At 46.0% G+C, this 19393-nt stretch overlaps 1 protein-coding gene across 3 annotated transcripts in view; it reads right to left on the bottom strand.

The window, feature by feature from the left end:
* DENND2A (DENN/MADD domain containing 2A) overlaps window positions 1–14243 on the bottom strand; it is a 56310-nt gene extending 42067 nt beyond the window's left edge. For all 3 annotated transcript variants that reach the window (XM_010566261.1, XM_010566263.1, XM_010566262.1), the window contains exon 1: window positions 14141–14243. The gene's annotated coding sequence lies outside the window, so the exon portion shown is untranslated. The remainder of the gene's footprint in view (window positions 1–14140) is intronic.
* Between the last annotated feature and the right edge of the window lie 5150 nt (window positions 14244–19393).

Genomic DNA, 19393 nt, shown 5'->3' with positions numbered 1-19393 from the left:
GCCGTCCTGTGCTGGGCACAGTTAGTTTGGGGCAAGGGGAGCTGTCACCTCTTTGCAGGGACCGATTGTCCTGGCCATGCGAGTCTCCTGCTGGCCATGGAGACTGAAGACACTAACAGCAGGATCGTTCAGTTAATCACACTCGTAATGGGATCCTAATTGTAGATAGTCAGGCTCAAGTCATTTATTAAAGAAAAAAAAGCAGGATAAACTTATGTAAACATATCCATGAAGGACCAATGACTGGGAAGCGATATGCTCCTACAATATCTTTTAGAACCAGATCCCACACAGCCTCCTATCCCTCTTGCCCCACTCGTCCTAACTTTTCCCTTTGATTTATCATATCTTATACCACAGGACTTACACAGGGGTCAGGAGAATCCCATGTGTCAGAACAAACTATTTTCAAAAACCCCAAGTGGAATTGACATACCAGAACCTCTCTCTTCATGCATGCACCCTGTGTCAGAGGAACAAAGCTGCAACGCAAGGAATGCAGAAACTCACAGTGTCGGCATCCAGCCCGTGTGCAGAAAAGCTGTGTTGTGTGTTATGATATGTCTTTAATTTTATGATAGAATTCGTTCTACTGACCTTCTCCCTCTCTAAGTCCACAGAACAAACTCTGCCCACTTACATGTCACTAACCTGATTTAAAGGATTACTATGGTTAAAGGACTGCTCTGCTTCTCCCTCTCCCTGGGCCCCTGCTCCTGCCTTGACTGCCAGCAATGCGGTCTCATCCCTGTCCTTGGTAAAGGACTTGCCTGATCAGATCTAATAGTTGCCATTGACTAAGGGTGTGCCTACTCTTTCCTCCCTTCTTGCTCCTGCTTCCTTTGTATCAGCTCCAGTGCTTGTAAAGTCCTTTCTGAGCTAGCAAGGGCTAGCAAGCTAGCTAGTTCAACTCACTAAAACAGCAAAGAAATAAAAGGGGGGAAAAGCAAAAAGTTTTCTGCTCAGATAGTGACATCAGTCACCTGTCATGGAACACCTGATGAGCACTGAAGCACAGGGAAGGGATGAAATCATATTGCTGGGAAAGAGTCACTGAATAGTTTGCTTTCTCCTCACTGCTTCCCTTCAAGGACATTTGCTGCTCACTGTATAACCATAGAAATGGCAAACTGGGTTGCACAGACTACAGGCAAAACTACAATTTGCTCTTAGTACAGGGGCGAGCAAGACTTGATTTTTCAGACTGTTACAAGTGCAACCCCCGCTGCCTGCACAAGCAGCCACAGGGCCAGCCCCACGTCTGGCACCCAGGCCAGGGAACGCACAGCTGGCTGCAGCTGGCAAAACCTCCGCTTTCAGGGTTTGTCCGACATGGCAGCGAGCTCTGGGAAGGGCAGGTGAGGAGGTTCCTAGCCATTTCTCCTTCATTACCTGCCAAATTAAGCAAGGAACCCCTGCAGACACCCATTTCACTTGCTACATTACCCAGATTTACCTGTAGAGCAGGTCCCCTCTGTTGCACTGAAGGAGATCACAGACGCACCAAAGGGATGACTGTGACCGCCCAGTCAAGCCTGACAGTTTTAAGTTTGATCCCATCTTGCAAAAAAGTTCTCTGATCTGCCCCCACCTCTGTCCTCTCACGTCCTCACACCAGATCCTTGTTACATACCATCTTCCTCACCTACTCAATACCAGTCCATGCTTCTCAGGTCTCCCCTTGCCCAGATAGCCTAGGTTTAGCTCTCCAAGGTTGCGATTCAAGTCCCAGTTTCTTCACCCACCGCTAATTTCACACTCACTATCAGCTGTCCCAGCCAGGCTCTCCCTGCCCCCCCATCACCACTTCCCTGTATTCCTCTCTTTCCAGACGTGTCCCCTCAAATAATTGCTTAGCCAGTCCTTCTCTACCCATAGCTTGTCCAAATACCTTTCTTCCACCCTAAGGACTTTCTATGATGGCTTGTAGCTGCAGAGTCTTCCTCCGCTTACTTCCCCCTCCCTGCCCAAACTACAGGCTCTCCCAGATCATCCCAGCCCTTAGCCCTGCCTTAGTTTTCATTGCCCACTGCCGTCCTACCTCCCTGCTCTAGCAGAAGCAGCCTCCCCTCCACACTTCCAGCCTCAGGAAGCCTCCACCACTCAATCTGCTACCTTAAAAACTGCTTCCCTACAGTTTCCAGTTTGTTTTTTTTACCTGCCCCCAGGCCTGGTATCACCAAAACAAAGCCACCTGACACCAGATTGGCTTGAGCACCTCCTTTCTGCCCACCCTTAGAGGGCAGAACTTGAGGAGCTTGCATATTTCCCCGGGTGTTATCCACTACAGCTCTCTCCTGGCTACCAAACATCCTGAAATCCTGGATACAGCTTCTGCATATCCACAGTGCTTATCTGAGACAACTTGCCCTATGTGGATAGTCTGCATTGAAAACAATGGACTCCATACGTGCATTTCCACTGTCAACATCCTAAGTGGATCCCACACCTCTCCCTCATTGCACACCCAGCATGCACAGTATAGCAGTTATTTCTTTAGAAGCAGAATGACTGCACCTTTGACCAAATCATTGACCTGGACTAGGACTGAGGATCTTTTCCTTTCTTTCTTCCTTCCTAGTCCAGGCTTTGCCTCTTCTGGATACTAGTAAATTAAGCTGTTTCTGCTTCTTTTCTGCTACGGTGCCAGCAGGATAATCAATGCCACAGGAGAAACAAACTCCTGGTAGTCTAGTCCATTGTTCCTGGGCAGAGATTTACAAAGAGGTCCTACCAAACCCCAGAAAAGTATTCTGTACCACCAGTTAGGTGGCCAGCCTTTGGCTCTGAACTGCAGATGGCATGTAGCCATCCTCATATGACTCCCAGGTTGGGGCTTTATTATAGGACCAGTGTTAGGACTGGGCTGGCAACAAGGCTCTGCTTGGAAAGAAGCTAACCCTCAGCAACAAGAAGAGGGGATCCAGCAGGACCTGCTGTGGGCAATATTGGTGGGTCACCCTGGGTCTCAGTTGCATCCTTAGGCCATCCCTCTTCTGTAGTAAAGCAGCTGGACCTTTGAGAAACTACTCTCACCTCCTGTCCATTACTTCCCTCCACCACCCATTGCTGAAGGTTGTAGTCAAGCTCCACAGGGATAGCACCAGCATCACCTGCCTGGCACAGGGAGCTGTAAGGAGGGCACATTTGGGAACAAGGTAACTACTTAAGATTGTGGCTACCAAAAATAAAAACCTCTGCCGACCACGTGCCAGATGAAATTTTCTTCCCACAGAGCCTTGGAGAAGTTAAGGTAGAGATGACACAGAAGTGGCAAAGGACAAATTCCTGGTCCAAACAGCATTTAACACTTCTGTTTCAAAATGTAAGATTAGTCTTAGCAAAAGAAAAACCTGATGTACTTTCTAACACAGGGGAAACAGCACATTTTTATCCCCTAGCTTCACTCTTTGAAACAGCTGAAACATTTTGGCTGAAGGCTTTCAAAAGTAATTCAGCCAGAGGCAATGCTCAGCATGGAAAACTGCAGACTGAAAAAAAATTGACCTGAAGACAGAAATCAAAACCAGGGTCTCGCAATGTGAATTGTCTTCTGTTAAAGGTGGGGCTCGTTGCACCCACTGTTATTAAGCTTGTCCCACGTTTCCCATTGTCTTATTTTCCCTTTGTTCCTCCCTCTAAACACATAACAAACAGAAAAAACGTTCAACAACTCAAAGGGTATCCGACATCCCTCCAGTTTCCTTCAGGCAACCACACCCTCAGCTGGAAAACACAGCATTTCCAGGGTTAGCGGTGGGATGTTACATGACCATATCAAACAAAACAGCAATGCTCTTTTTCTAATTCACTGCTCACAAGCACAGCTAAATCCTGCATGTATAGAAGGTAAATACTGTTTTTCTTTCTGGTGCCAAATATGGTTTGTATTACTGCTTAGAGACATGATAAGTCTTCAGTCCTCAGGTAGGTTAACAAATATTAAGAAAAAATTCAAAGGGAAGTAAGAGATTCAGTATTTCCCAATCTGGCTGCTAAAATGAAGTCTAATTACAATCTTTAGTGGAATGACGTGTTTCAGGCTAAGCTTTCTACAAGGAAGTCATGAACAAAAGATTTAAAAAAATGTAATTCCAGATGGAGAAACAAAGACCCTGGGAAGTGAAGGCAGGAGTAGAGGACAGCTCTTCTGTGACTGTTCTTGGCAATACTAGATCATCTCCTTGTGTTTTAGATCTTTCATTAGCGCATGTGTGCACACAGTGGGGTTGCTCAGTCCCTTTCAAAGTGGGATAATATTTACTTACGCTTTGCAGCCTAATAAATGAAAATTCAGTTCCTTTAAGCCAAGGCTGAAGAAGACATTAGCGGTGAATCCTGTGTTACTGAAGCGAACACGAGCTTGCTGATGACATCAGTGGAGCCGGGGTTTCATACCTGTTTTCTTTGGCTTTGAAACTACCCACATACAAGACAACTGTAGTCAATATGGAATAAAACAAAAGAAATATGGACCAGATTTACACAAGCACACATTTGCCTGCAGAACCGTCTATCAGCCACACCAAGACAGGATTCCTAGCAGATGCAGTGGAACTGGCTTCAGTCCCCAACAAAGACGAAACTACATTGGCAAATACGCATTTCTACCAGTGTAGCTAGTTGGTGTAGATACTTTCTCTCCTCTGATAGAAATGCTGTGTTACAAATATACCAGTCCTACTACAACAGTAAATCACTTCTAGTGTAAAAAGAATTGGAAAGAATTCAGGGTTATTATTATGCTTATAAGAAACCCAAACATTTGACAGCATAGGAAACAACCTGCCACTAAAATATAGCGTTCAGCTCATGAGCCATACTGGAATTCATTTTCGATGTGGTCAGATAACCTCTGCTATTCTAGCACAAACGGGACCCAAAAAGGTCCCTTCGAGGAGCAACTCTGCAAAGAGTTTCCTGGCAGGAAGACAAATTGTCTCACATTCAGAAAGGAAATGAGAGCATTAAAACAAAGAACCTCAACTTCTTCCAAAATAAGTTATCACTGGGGAAGACAAACGGAGCCTCAGCAAATCTCTTCTTTGGTGGCCTTCACCCTGCAGGATGCTGACTCTTGCCCCTCCTGATGAGGATTTAGCACACAGCTTCCTGAAGTGTCCATCACTACAACCTTGGGGCACCACCTGTAGAACCCTGGTAGCTGCATGCTCCAGGAGACCTTCCTGAGCTGCCGCTACAGTCTGTCTCTATTAAGCACCACCTTCTGAGCTCAAGCAAAAAGTCACCTGTAGATTGCTGTTTGGTTCTGGAGACCCTGCTTCCCCCTGCCTTGCTCAACCTCCTCTTTCCTCCCACCCTCACTCTCCCACATATCTCGGCCATCACAAATGCAGAATCTGCTTATCGCAGATCTTACTCCTTATCAAAATCTTTCAACCACAGAGCAGCACACCATCCCCTCCTTCAACCTTCCTCAGCAGAGAGCAGGGCCAGGCAGCACGTGAGCCGCCAAAGATTTACCCATCACGAGGGGGAAACTTGCACAGCTCCAAAGAAGAAAAACCTCTGCAAAGAGGGCTTGCATTTATTTATTTTTCCAGGAGGAAAGCTGCTCTCTGTGGGTGTGTGCGTGCATGTGTGCGTGTGTTTGTCAGGACAATAGGAAAAAGGACATTGGAGCGGAGCTGCCAGGAAACAGTCGGCCATCTGCCCGTGTGGAGAGCAGTTTTTCCTTTTCTTTTGTACTAAGAGGAATGTAGCTGAGAGCCGCCATCCGCCCGCGCTGGGAGGAAATCTGAGAGCCTGTGCTCTGCCAGGGAGAGGAAGCGTGGGGGAGGGAGCGAGCCCCGTCCATGTGGTTAAGCGGTCATTGCACTCCCGGCCAATAAAAGTGGGGAAAAAACCCCTCACCAAAACCCCCAAATCCTAGGAAAAATCGCTCTTCCTCCTCCACCCCTTTCACTCTCACATGCGGTTCGATAGCCTCTCCCTCCTAGGGTGATTCCGAGTGCAGGAACCATGGAAGAGGCTCGGCAATGGCCTGGGGAAACACAAGGGTTTCCCCCTGCGCTGACACTGGCACCCCTGGACAAGAAAGCAACACAAACAGAAAATCAACTCACATCACCATGTTGCTTGTCTGCCCGTGCCCCGTCACTAACCTGGCATTTAGCAACCTGAGCACAAAATGGCTTGAGGAAGGACCCTTTGCTCTTTGGCTCCCTGAGCCACCAGACAAGGGTAGAGAGTAAGGAGCAAATCTATTGCATATAACCATCCGTACATTCTCCCCCATGGGCTTTGCTACAGCTTCTGACCATAAAAGAAAACTGTATAACGGGAGGGAAAAAAGATCTCCTCTTCTGGTAGCATCAGGCAAAAATGCTGGTAAGACACCACGATGGCTTGCTGGCACATTCTTCTGCCACCTTTGTGGCAGAAAAGCCCTGGGGAAATAAATAAACAAAATAAATAGAGAAAGGTAAAATTTTCAGAAGCGACTACACGACTTTGCAGTTTAAGACCCATTTTCAAAACCCACTGAGGGTCAGATTTTTTTTTTAAACAAACATGTAAAAGCGGCTAACATTTTCAAATAATTGTAAGCACGCATTCTTTTTTTATCGATTGCAACAGGAGACGTAGTCTAGGTATTGCTGGGAAAATTAAGAGAATATCTTTCTGCATCTTCATGCACCTACATAGCTTGCAAACTCTGGCACTTACCAGGTGCCAGATCCAGCTCCACAGAGCTGGCAAAACTAGCTGACATGGGAGATAATGGGTCACAGTCCTGAAAAAAGCACTTCCAGAAGAACTGATTAATCCAGACATGGTCTAAAGAGCTTCCTCATGTCCTGGCGCCTCGGAAGATGGACAGACTGACCCAGTGATGCTCTGCACCTAAGCATGTCCAGGTTGGATCTGGACTGCCACCCACGCACCCCAGTCCCTTTCAGAAACGAGACTCAGGTTTCCACATTCTGTCATGACTTTTAAAACATCTTACTTCTCATAAAAACAAAATCATTGGTGTAGCACAGTGTGTGACCTGAAGCAAATTCCTTGGCTGCTTCTCTCTTGGCTGGATGAGAGACAATGGGAACAAGTGGAAACAACGTAGAGACTTGATATAAGGAAAAGTTTTTTTCACCACGAGGTTAATACAGCTCTGGAACAGCCCTGCTGTCTCCATTACTGGTGGTTTTCAAGACCCAACCAGACAAAGCCCTGAGCAACCTGGTCTGAGCTCAAACCTGAACCTCTTTGAGCAGGAGGCTGGAGCAGAGACCTCCTGCAATCCCTTCCAACCTGGATTATCCTATGATAACCCGTCATTAATTACTGTAAAAGAGAGAATTCACTCTCATTTTCTGTGTGGAAAACAAGCCAACCTCCCCTCCCCCAAAACTGCAAAAAAAATCCCTTTCAAAACATTATTATTAGGCGCCTTTTCCGCCCCAAGAGATATTTTTTACCTTTCTCCAACTGACCAGCAAGCAAGCACTAGAAAATGGCTGCTAAAACAAGATACACAATTGTGCTATCCCTAACACATTTCCACAGTCTTCTGTCCCTAGTAATTCCATAGTGCCTAACAAACTTCAACAGTTCAGTGGAAGCTATTAGGGAGGCCATGAATCTACCAGCAAGGCTGCCTTGGCAAATACTAACAAGTGCTGTAAATTCTCACTATTAGAAAAAGAAAATATTTTCTTCCCAAATTCATTCCACTTTCAGAGAGATCAGGGTACAATTTTTTGAAAAGCTTAAAGTTATTTCATAACTAAATTTAAAAAAAAAAAAAAAAAACAAAAAAAAACAAAACAAAACTGAGAAATACTGAAAGCATTTATATGGGAGATTTGGGTTTTCTCTTTGCTTTGGGTTTCTCATGGCAGAAAACCTAGACACTGGAGAGTTATCAAACAAGCACGTATTGTTCACTACTCTCTTCCAAGGGATGTGCTAATGGCAATACATACTCTAGAGAACTTAAATTTCCATTGTTTACTTTCATATACATCAAACTGTTTTGTAACAGAGCAGAAACAGAGCACCCATGTACAATTCTCCCCCATCAAGCCCTTATCTCGCAACCGAAGCAGAGCTATTCTTACAGAAGCTTCCAACCCAGAGAACATGCATCCAAGTTTTGTATTCCAGGGTAACCACAAGGGCATACTCCACCCAAGATGTTTGAATGTTGTCCTGGACTGGGCCCCGGTACTGTTTATTGTGCACAGGAAAAACTCATTACTACAAAGCAGCCAGCACTGAATGCATTTCACAAGGGCACATTTTACAGGACCTAGAACTATCCAAGTAGGAGTCTTCTGGAGTCAAACCCTTTGTGGAAGGCTCTGTCCCCAGAACTATTTAATAAACATCATCCCCTTTCATCTTAAATGCTCATAAACATCTTGTTTCCAGTGCAATGCAAGGCAAAATCCTAGCTGTACTGAAGGTATTGATTTGAGTCTAGTGATTATGGTGTGGTTTGCATTTCACCCACCAAACCCTCCACATTCACCTCATTTCTGCTCCTCACCAACACAGGTCTACCTACAGAAACCCAAGCAGTGTCCCTCAGCTCAAGTCCATAAAACCCCTCCGGAGGGGACAAGTCTTACAGGTTCTCGTGCCATGTTAAAAAGATACAAAGTTTTCCTGCAGGGTGAGAAATGAGGTTTCCCACAGTAGATGACCAGCACTAGGAGACCGGTGACCTACCTGGTACAACACCCTGATGATATGCAGGTTCCTCTGTGAAGTTCCCACCCCCCCTGCGCCAAAAATACCTGTATTACACACTCAGCTCTAAAGGTCTGGCTCAGGAAAGAGGCTGTCCCTAAATGCTTTTCTCCCCACAGAAGGTGGTGATTTTAATAAATGCACATGTTCTCTAGATTAGATAGCCTGTGAACAGGCCAGTTAGATATTCCTCACCAGAACCACCTTCTTTATGCAAAGGCAGAAGCTGCACTACGTTGCTTCAGTGATCCATGGCTGAACACAATGGATCTTTTGATAACAACTAGATTTCCTTTATTGAAAAGAGAATGTCTACAGACATTACTGGCAAACTAAACCTAAACTCGATCTTTTAGGGGAAATTCCCTTTCTCCTATTAGAAGAGGTGCAAGAAGAGCTTATGTAATGCTATACTTGATTTACTTTTTGGCTGGTAAGAAAAATGTTTGGCATTCAAGTAGGCATTCTTCTTCCCATCTCTTCCACATGTAGCAACTCAAACATTCAGACTGGATAGCATTTACTTAATAAAAATCTGTCATCCACTTCTCCAAGTGGGTCCACTGCATTCCTAACAAAAAGTAAGACAGAGGAGAAATTTTGGCTCTAGAAATAGGTTAGCAAGAAGTTATCTTTGCTTATACGCCTTCCTAAGCAAAAAAAAGAATATTAGAGATGTATAGTGTTTGTAAATACAGTTATCATATAAAACGAAGAAATCACTTTTCTTTAGACTTTCTTCACAGGAATCTGATTTTGATGACAGGTAAAAACGATGATGAATAAGAAATCAGTCCTGCCTCGGGTCCCATGTTTGGAGAGACTGACTTTTGAAAATATTGTACACTGAGATAAGAGCAAGCAGTTTATATGGCAAATATGCTCCCAGATACCTCAGATTAACATAATTTTTTATGCAGGAACTAAACTGGAACAATGGGCCGATCCTTCTAAGCTAACTCTTGATGTCCACGTGAGCTACTCTTTTAGCCTCTTTGATACTCTCAAGGTAATTTTTGCTCTAGAAGTACTCTCTCCCCCCGAGGTAAGCATCTCACAAACTCTGAACTGTGCTGTAAAAGTGCCTGTTTCTCTTACCTGATCACAAAGGGTCTAGAAACTAACTTATCTGGGCAAGAGGCACTCACATACCTGAAATACAGCTGCATGGTCTCAGCAATTCAATTTGCATAAAACACAAACAGGTTTGAGTGTTGCTGGATAGGTAAATTACTTACCGTTTCTGATCAACTGAAATAATCTTTGCCAAGTTTGATCTAAATTCAGTATGCCAAAAAACCCCCAACCAACCCCAACAGAGAGAGAAACTTGCAAGAAAATGTTTGATGTAATCTGAAGGAAGCTTACAAGAGTCAGGTTCTTTATTGTGAAACGACATTACCCAGCATGTGTGTGTCTCTGTGTGTACCTTGCCTTCACAAGGAGCTGAAACACTTTGTTTAGGCTTCCCCTCCTTCCCACCACATTTTTTGGGGGAAGGGAAAAAAAGGAGGAAAGGGAAGAGATGGGGCTACCCTGTCACCTTTCTCCAAGTAGTTATTTACATCATTTTTTTATTCAACCACAAAACTGAAAAAGAAATACCACAGAATTTTCCTCCAAAGCACCAAAAAGCCCTGAACCTCACTTCCAGGTCATTGCTCAGCTAAAGTTAATGCAGCAATGACAGTTGACACCACCTTGTTTTTCTGGTGATCTCACCCACATACATCTCATTGTGTTTCATCAGTGTTTCGCCAAGTTATGCTGACTCTGTGAAACAACTGCTTATGAAAAGTTGCATTATACAATTTTCTGCTTAATTCCGCATTCAAGGATTTAATGGCAAGTCACACAAAAATCTTGTCTATTGCAAAATAATGTTCACGATTTAAAAAAAAAAGAAAAAAGTTACGTGTGCAACAGAGACAGCGAGATGGCTGAACTTCTTAAGTCCTTCAGCAAAAAAGAATGGGCTGGTGACTACCTGTTTCCAGGCTTTTTTGAAAATTTCTTTTTACTCAACAGTAGAAAGGAAGAAAAATCAATGTAATGCAAGGTCAGGTTTGATTTTTCAAAAAGCAGATCTTTACCAGGAGCCTGAAGTAAAAATAAAACACTACTGATGAATGTGCCCAGAGGAGGGCAACAAAGCTGGTGAAAGGGCTGGAAGGCACATTGTCATTTGGGCTTGTCTAGTTTGGCGAAAAGGAGGCTGAGGGATGACCTCATTGCTCTCTGCAGCTTCCTAGGGGGGGAAGCAGAGAGGGAGGTGCTGATCTTTTCTCCCTGAGATCCAGTGCCAGGATGCGTGGGAATGGTTCAAAGCTGCACCAAAGGAGGTTCAGATTTGACATTAGGAAGCATTTCCTTACCGAGAGGGTGGTCAAACACTGGAGGTGGTCGATGCCCCAAGCCTGTCAGTGTTTAAGAGGCATTTGGACAATGCCCTTAACAACATGCTTTAACTTTTGGTCAGCCCTGAATTTGTCAGGCAGTGGGACTAGATGATCGTTGTAGGTCCCTTCCAACTGAAATAGTCTATTCTATTCTACTAACAGTAATAATAATAAAAATCTAATGGAAGGCTGCCTTGAGCATGAAGGAGCAGAGGGACTGGGATTGGCGTATGTGAATAGTTTGGTCTGAAGCACAGAAAAGCTAGAATTTTTATTCTTGCAGTGATTGCTGGTCAGAGTTGAAGTCCTTCACTGCTCTGACAGGGCAAGTCCTCTGTTTCTGATAATGTTTCCAGATTCCTTTGGATCAGAAAAATAATTTTACCCCACAAAAGCAAACATTAAGCAAGTGGGACATGAAGCAATATATTACAGGTCAGAATGTGAGTTCAAAAATTTGTGCCTTTTAGAGGCGATCCTATTTTTCCTTGAAACACACCCAAAAGTGTCTTTCTCTGACTAGTGGAGGACTGTAACAGGGGAAACCTTGGTTTCACACTGAATTTGTGTACACTAAATCATCCTACAAGGAAAGTTTCCTACTGTGCAAACAAGAGGATACTGATGGGGCAAGCTGTAGCACAGACCAAGTAGTGATAGCCGTCACTACCCTTCACCAACACAAGTACAGGTCTGTTGCGAGAGGTGACACCATGGCAAAACTTCAACTTGGAGTCACTCATAGTAATCTTGGGGGACAGAGACAGAAATCTGATGCAAAAACCAGTTACCATGTATTGGTTTCCCAGTAGGAAACCTCTCAGGCCTCTCTCAGAGTTTGACAAAGCTGAAAAATGGCAGCCAGTTAGATCAGGGTTTCTTACATCATCTGGAAAAAGCTCAATACCTTATACATCTCTTTTCAGTAAGAAATTCTCTTGCAGAATTTGACTACAGATTACCACACATACAGCCTAGCATGCCAAGGCAGGGAAAAACAGGTTCTCAATTACAGCATGATCCCAAGCTCACTGAATTCGCAGAAAAGCTCCCATGGACTTCAGTAGACTGTGGAGGATGCCTCAGGGTCTGGTTTTGGCCCCATTGTTGATTTTTGAAGTGCTACATGCGCTGGAGAAGACACCCATCTCGATTTTAGTAAGAGGCATTTATTTCCTTTTGCTACTATGCCACTCTGAGGTCTGAATCACCCAAGACTCAACTCTTACCTAAAAGAAAATGTGAAGCCTATATTCACATCACACTGCAGCTGAAACACTGTGTGTTTTTGTATGTGGATAATGTACCCATCTTCAGGGGTGGGGGTGTGGGGTCTTAACATTTTTAAAGAAAAAGCTCCAATAGTCTGAAAAGTTTCTGGAAGCTCTTTCCTTTTTAATTTAGCAAGGTGGAGTTTGGCTGACACTGGCAAGCAAACTCATATTTATGCAGGGCCTTCACAGTGCCCTGTGAAATTTGCCATTTCCCTCCATGACAGCCAGCACTATCTATCACGAGATCATAATCCCCTAGGACAGGGGACCAGAGCCCCTTCACTGCTCTCCTCTGCAAACAGATGTGTGCACGTTCCTCAGCTCTGAAAGTCACGGCCGGCTTTTGGCAAAGAACTACAGCAGCTGCACATCTGCAGAGGGAAAAAGCTTTCAGCAAAAAAATACAGAGGGGGATTTCATCCCCCCCCCCGCCTGCAAAGCAAGCTCAGCATTTGTTCCTCTCCAGATGACACCCTGATGAGTTGATTTAATCATTCACATATGCATGCCTATTCACAATGCTAGCAAAATACCAGGGCTGTGACAGCATCTCACCTGAACTGCTCACAGTAACACAGCTTGTCAGCAAGCACTTGGCAAGAAGTCTCGCAGGATATTAAGAGGAAAGCAATGTTCAAGGATATCGCTAATGTAAAATGATTCTACAGAATACAACTGGGTGTGTGAGAGACCACTTGTGATGAGGAAAACACCTAAGCAGGTGTTTAATTTTAAGCCTATGCTTAAAGCCCACTATCTTCAATTAGATTGCATGAAGTCCAGTCCAAACTTCCCTGAGCAGGAATGAGGTACTGCACTGGGAGCCAAAGTGCTCTGGATTTAAGCATGTGCTTAGACCTACACGTCTGCTTAAATGATTTGCCAAACTGGGGGCACTGTACAGAATAATTAAGTGTAGCAGGATCACAGAAACACTTCACCACTTTTATTCCCAAAGGGAAATTTAATTAAAACACAGAGCATCTAGCCATTTAAAATTATTCTGGTTACAAAGAGCAGTAAGTCCTTGCCCCCTGGAACAGTCTCTCTGGTGGATTGCCAGAGTCCCCAGTAAGTTTCTGGAAACATAACTTACGTGCCTGAACTTGGTCAGGAGCCATCTGCTCTCGGGGATCTGCAGGATCAGGAGTCTCAGTGCCTGGCAGGATCCCACCCAGAACTCTTTCGTACTCTTCGAGCTGCCCCTAACCATCATCAGCTCTCGACATTTGAAGTATCTGGGCCAGATTTTCAAACAAGCTCAGAGCCAAACTTTTCTGACTGCTTCCTTTAGACCAGATTTTCTGCCAGGCACAGCCTACTGCACAGATATCTAACCAAGGCAAGACCCTTCCAAGCAAGGTCAGCACCCCATGTGCTGAACTGTTCAGCAAATCTGATTACTTACCGTGATGCCTAATGAGGAGCTGGGCATAGGAAAATGCAGCTGCCAGCATCTAATTGCAGAACCTATCTTTACACTAGTCTCAATCCAGATCGATAGCTCTCTGCTATATGTGTGCTAGAAGGAACAAGACCAGTGAAACAAACCTCTATCAGCATTAGCAATACTATTTCACAGAGGAGAGGAGACTTGCCACAGTTAAAGGATGCCACAGTTGAAAACAAAGTAACACCCCTCCAACAGCTCATGCAGCAGCATCTGCCTTATTAGTGGCACAGCACTAGTAGCAACTCACAAAACCTACTTCAGGCATGACAGATAGAGCCGAACAACAACTAACTTACCCGTCTAGCTTCCTTCCTTTTGCCTTTTACTCTGATCTTCCATCACGCATCTCAAAATCATCCATGCCCCATACCCATACTCCTAGATGAGACCTCGTCAGTGCTGCACGTGAAGGCAACTGCGTGAAGAACCCAGGGGATAGCCAGGCCCATCTGTTAGAGGTTTTCCTCTGTGTGGGTTGGTGTTTTTATTTTAACTCCCTCTGCTTCTGGGCCCCTCTCCGTCTCTCGCCCCTCCCATCTCCCCCTCTCTGCTCATGAGGACAGAGTTTCCATCCTGGCTCTGGGCCAGCACATGTATGGGCAAAGGCAGTGCTCGGGAAAAGCCATCTTCTGCTCTCTTTCATTGCATAAACACTGCCAGTTCCCAGCCCAGGAGCACAGGGCTGAGCGAGAGCTTTGGCTGCAGCGCAGGGGAACTGATGACCAGCAACTCCTGCCCGGGCTGAACACAGCAGCCTGGCCACAGGGCAACCACCTCCTCTCCTGGCCCCCCTGCTCCCAGTGAGCAACCCAAGGCTTTACCCCAACCGCCCACGAGTTGCTTGTCAGATTCCGAACACAGATGTATCTCATGTTCAGCAAAGGACACATGTAACAGCACATAAAGATAACAGGTAACATTCAAGCCAAATTCTCATTCACACGACCAATTTTTTTTTTTTTTTAAAAAAAAGAGGACCCCAAGCAAACCTGGCTGGCATTGTCCCAGCAATGGGGTGCTGACCTCGCCCAAAATGTACAAGACAGCCTCAGAGATGTACTAACTTGTAACAAGTTTAATTAGTAAAAACTGACCTTTAATCACCACTGTATTGAATCTGCCCTGCTAACTCCCTTGAACTCACAGTATGCCAGCTGCAGCTGGTTTCCCTAACCTGGGTAGGGGAAGAAGCACTGAAATAAAGAATGAAGATTATACCAGTACTCACAGCATTCATTCCACCAGGACATTACTCTCTCTAGTTTCTATCTTTCCAATTATGCTTGACTTCCCCTCAGCTTTACTGTGGGACAGTACTATTTGAAAAAAGACAGAAATAAGGCTCTCAATATGTTATCTGCATTAAGGAAAGGAGTCCTAGCGTTTCAAACTTGTTGCAAGGAAGATTTCTCATGAGCCCCCTTTTGGGGGTCTTTGTCGCACACATGCAGCACCCCACATTTGATCACTGAATGTTTAGGCAACATATTTACCTCAGAGCAGTACAAACCCAGGGGGTTTCAGCATAGGATTACCCTGGCCATCACACCAGGATTATCCCAAGAGCACAACCTCTGTTGGCAACTGCAACGGTAATGGGATGGAACCACATTATATGGTTCAGAGCCATCTTGCCACAGAAGGGACAGGACCATCATGATGGCAGAGCCCCAAAGGTGTTTCAGTGCGCAGGTCTATGCTGTGAGTTTGCACCGAGCTCCTGGCTCGTTAAAAGACATGAACTGGTGAAGACTCACATGAGCAGCGGGCAAGTATCCATTGCTCCAATCAGGAATGGGACTGGGGCCTTATGACTTTCGCCTCATCAGTCCTATGTCTACAGACACAGAGCACTTTGACCCAATTAGGTGGCAAACCACGTAAAGGTTGGGACAGATCTTGAATAGGACTGGGCTACAAGACCTTAAGTATTTACTTATGTAAGACAGTGATGATGCCTTTTAGTGCTATACTGACAACAGAGACCTTGAACTGGTCCTCAGCCTGTTCTGTGCCAGGCTTCCACCTGGCCCTCGCAGAGCACATGGCCCTCGGTTGAAAACCCAGGTTGTAGAGAGTCAGCAGCTCCAGGGACTCTAGCTTCTTTGTCTTAGGCACCCAACTTCAAGATCACCCAAGGCCTCTGCGGAAGCCTTCAAAAAGCACAGCCTTCATGAAGCTAGGAGCCTGCAGTTCAATCATATGGTGTACACAAAGCTGAGCACGGACACTGAGAACAAAAGTGGTCTTCACTAAAACCTGGGCTGAAACCACCACCAAATGGCATGCATATTCACACATTTCAGCCTTTGCTTTCCTTTCTAGTAGTTGGTAAAGCCGCTTAGAGGTAAAAAACGGAGAAAGATCCCATAAGCAAGGTAAGCATGCTATTGTCCTTTCCATTGCACTTCAGAGCTACAATCAAGAAAACACTCTCTTCTCCAGCCTTGTCTGGGTAAAATGGTGCTTGCAGCTTGGTACCCCTCAGATACAACGTTATTTGAGCTGTATCTAGGCGAAACTCGGCTCACTCATTTACTGTCAGAACTTGAATGCAACAAGGAATTTCTTTGTAGCTACATCCCACTCCCTTCTTCCCTGTGGAGAGTCTTCTCAGTCCTTAAGGGACTGCTATGCAAGTTCATTAAAAGTCCTATTTCAGCATTTCCTTCATAGTAGAGGCCTCTTCCAGCCAGCTCTTGGGATCCTGCCAACAGACATATCAGACGTATCACTAGTACTTAAATCCTTCCGCTAAAAAATGCTTCCCTAAAGAGCTTATACCCCAGTTCTGGATGCCTAAGAGAGCTGATCATCACAACTAACCAGCTTCAACAAGAGCTTAAGAGAGGTTCTTCTCCACTCTCATGGGCTTAATGGTGCACTACAGAGCCTTTTCTCCCCTTAGTCTGGCCTCCACTTAGGAAGGAGCAGCTTCAGCACAGTTCCAGTCAGGAAATAAATGTCAGGTGCTACAAAAGAAAGAGAGAACCAGCTGCCTTGGATGATGCATTCAGGGGGATCCAAAAGAACACGACACTTACCAGGCACTTCTGAAATGCCCAGCATCTCTCCATGTTTAAGCATCGGGCTCTGTTGCACAAAGATCTCACTGGCAAATTTCTTAAACTTGGGGCAAGAACTGCATTTGCTTCTGTGCCCCCAGAGCACCCAGCAAAACAGAGTTTTTAACTCCTGTCCATATGAATTGGTTATTATGGCTGATATCAAGAATAACTCAGTGGAAACGCTCCTGCTAGATTAAGATCATCTCTGAAAACCACAGCCTTGCAGCTTATGTGGTCTTTATTTATCATCTCCTTGTCAAAATGAACATTTCTAACACATAAATACACCAGGCATGGGAGAAAGACAAGCATATTGTAAGCACTTGACAAGGGATCTAAATGGCCTTCTTGTTTTTGGAGAACAGAAACCATCACGTGGTTGTCTCTGCAGACAAAATGTCCTAAAAGATTTCCCAAGGCAGCAAGCTGGGTACGCTACCGAAAGCAGCACTTTGGGACACTGCACATGCACTTGCGGTCTACAAGAAGTATTGTGCTTGGGGATCTGAGCTGATGAACAGGGAGCAACTTCTGCAAGGACTGTCAAGACAGGGACATGCCAAAGGCCAACCCAGGCTTCAGCGTACAACCTTTTCACCCACACGCAAAGAGAGGTCCCAGCTGAGCCATAAATCTTTAGCCTGCTTTTTACATCCCGGGTCGCTCCAGCGCCCTTTGTTTTCAGTGCTTTCTCTTCCGTTTCTCAAAGAGGCGGTGTATTACCCTGGGAAATCTTGTGGCTTTCCTCTCATTTCCATACTTAACATTTTCAGTTGTTTCCAAGTCTGTCCCAACATGGTAGGTACCCATTCTCACATGCTGAAACACTGTTTGGATTATTTAAAAACAAACAAACAAACAAACAAAGCCCATAAACCAACAACTACCAAACCCCGCAAACACTACCGTGATGACAACAATTCAGAATACAACACAAGGGTCAAGGAAACACATTCCTTTCCTCTGGCAGGATGCAGTAATGACTCCCTTTCTGATGGTTCAGAAATGGAGCCAGTACACTTTATTGGACTTTGCTACCACACACCAAGAATGAGTGGTCAGTAAGGTGGCAGCCAACAGAGAAAACAGCTTTTTAATCCACCAGAAACACCAGCAGCTCCCCTCCCAGTAGCAAATGAAAGCCCCACGGAAATCCCTCTGCCGCTGACCTTATCCTCCCAGCTGAGCTCCAGGCTGGAGACACTACTCTCCAAAAGCAACAACCTGCTTAAATGGCAAGTGGCCGGGAACACCTCAGGGTCAGGAACAGCTCCCATACAACTTGCTGACCTGTCCAGGAAACGAACTGTGCTCTTGTGAAGAGCATGATTAAGCACCCCGTGCTTAGCACTTACTGCCTGCTCCTGCAAGGCTCCAGTGCAGCCCCCAGCAGTCAGAAAGCTTCAATCCCCGCTAGACCATCCCTTTTCCAGCACTGGGCAACAACAGCCAGGCTCCTTGGAGACTCATAAAATCAAATCCTCTGAAAGTGTCCCAAATACACCTTGCATGGTTTTACCCTACAGTTTCCATTTGACACCCTGGGACCACAGCAGCAGACAGCTGTATATTCTTCCCTGTTCCCTGCCCAACCACCGTTCCCCTCCACCAACTCCATATCTAACCCATTAGCACGCATCATCCCTGGGTACCACAGCGGGAAGGCAAGCTGGCATTTCCTTCCCCAGGACAGGTGAATATTCTCATGGATGCCAAACAGGAGTCAGAAATGCCACCCTGTTAAGCTACAGGCTGTACCCAAGTGCAGACATTTCCTCCTGCTGAGTAAAGAGAAGTAAAGTAAAGAGAAAAGCAGGCTATCCAGAGCAGAGAGAGAGAGAAATGCAACGCTACGATCACAGAGGGATTCAGGGCTTTGCTGAAATTGAGGACTCTGCTGCTTGCTCCAGTAGGGCCCCGGTTTCCCCCAAAGAATTTGCGTCTCCTCGTCTTTTTTGTCGCCGGAGACCAGGCAGGGCTGAGCTCACCCAGAGGCCCCATGCTGGGTGGCTGGGCTGCCTCCGCTCCTCCGCCCCGTCGCTCCCGAACCGCTTGGGTCGGCTTTTCAGCAGCTCCCCACGTCCCCTCGGCTCTTCTCCCACCCGCCCGCGGTCGAGAGCTGCTCCGGCAGCCGACCCGGCCCACCCGCACCCGGCGGGGACGGAGGGAACAGGAGCCCTCCCCGTCCCGGCGGGAAAGCAGAGGGGGGGGACGGGCGAGCGGCGGAGCCCTCAGCGGCCGGGAGAGTGGGGGGGTTCGGCTCACGTCCCCCGGTTTCCGTCTCTGCAGCCGAACGCAGTACCGGAGGGAAGAAAAGCCAATTCGGTGGCTGAAGGGAAAAAGGAATTAAGAGATTTTTTGGAGCGGCACCGATCCCCCGCGCCCCGACCGCCGCCACGGGAGACGAGCGGTCTGCAGGCGGCGGCAGGCTGCCTCCTGGCACCTCTGCCCGCTCTCCCCCGGTAACGCCGCGCCGCTGCC

The sequence above is a fragment of the Haliaeetus leucocephalus genome, unplaced genomic scaffold (genome assembly GCF_000737465.1).
Source record: "Haliaeetus leucocephalus isolate CR32 unplaced genomic scaffold, Haliaeetus_leucocephalus-4.0 Scaffold206, whole genome shotgun sequence".
NCBI lineage: Eukaryota > Metazoa > Chordata > Aves > Accipitriformes > Accipitridae > Haliaeetus > Haliaeetus leucocephalus.
Note: the sequence above shows the minus strand (reverse complement) of the source record. Positions and strands in the feature narration are given on the sequence as shown.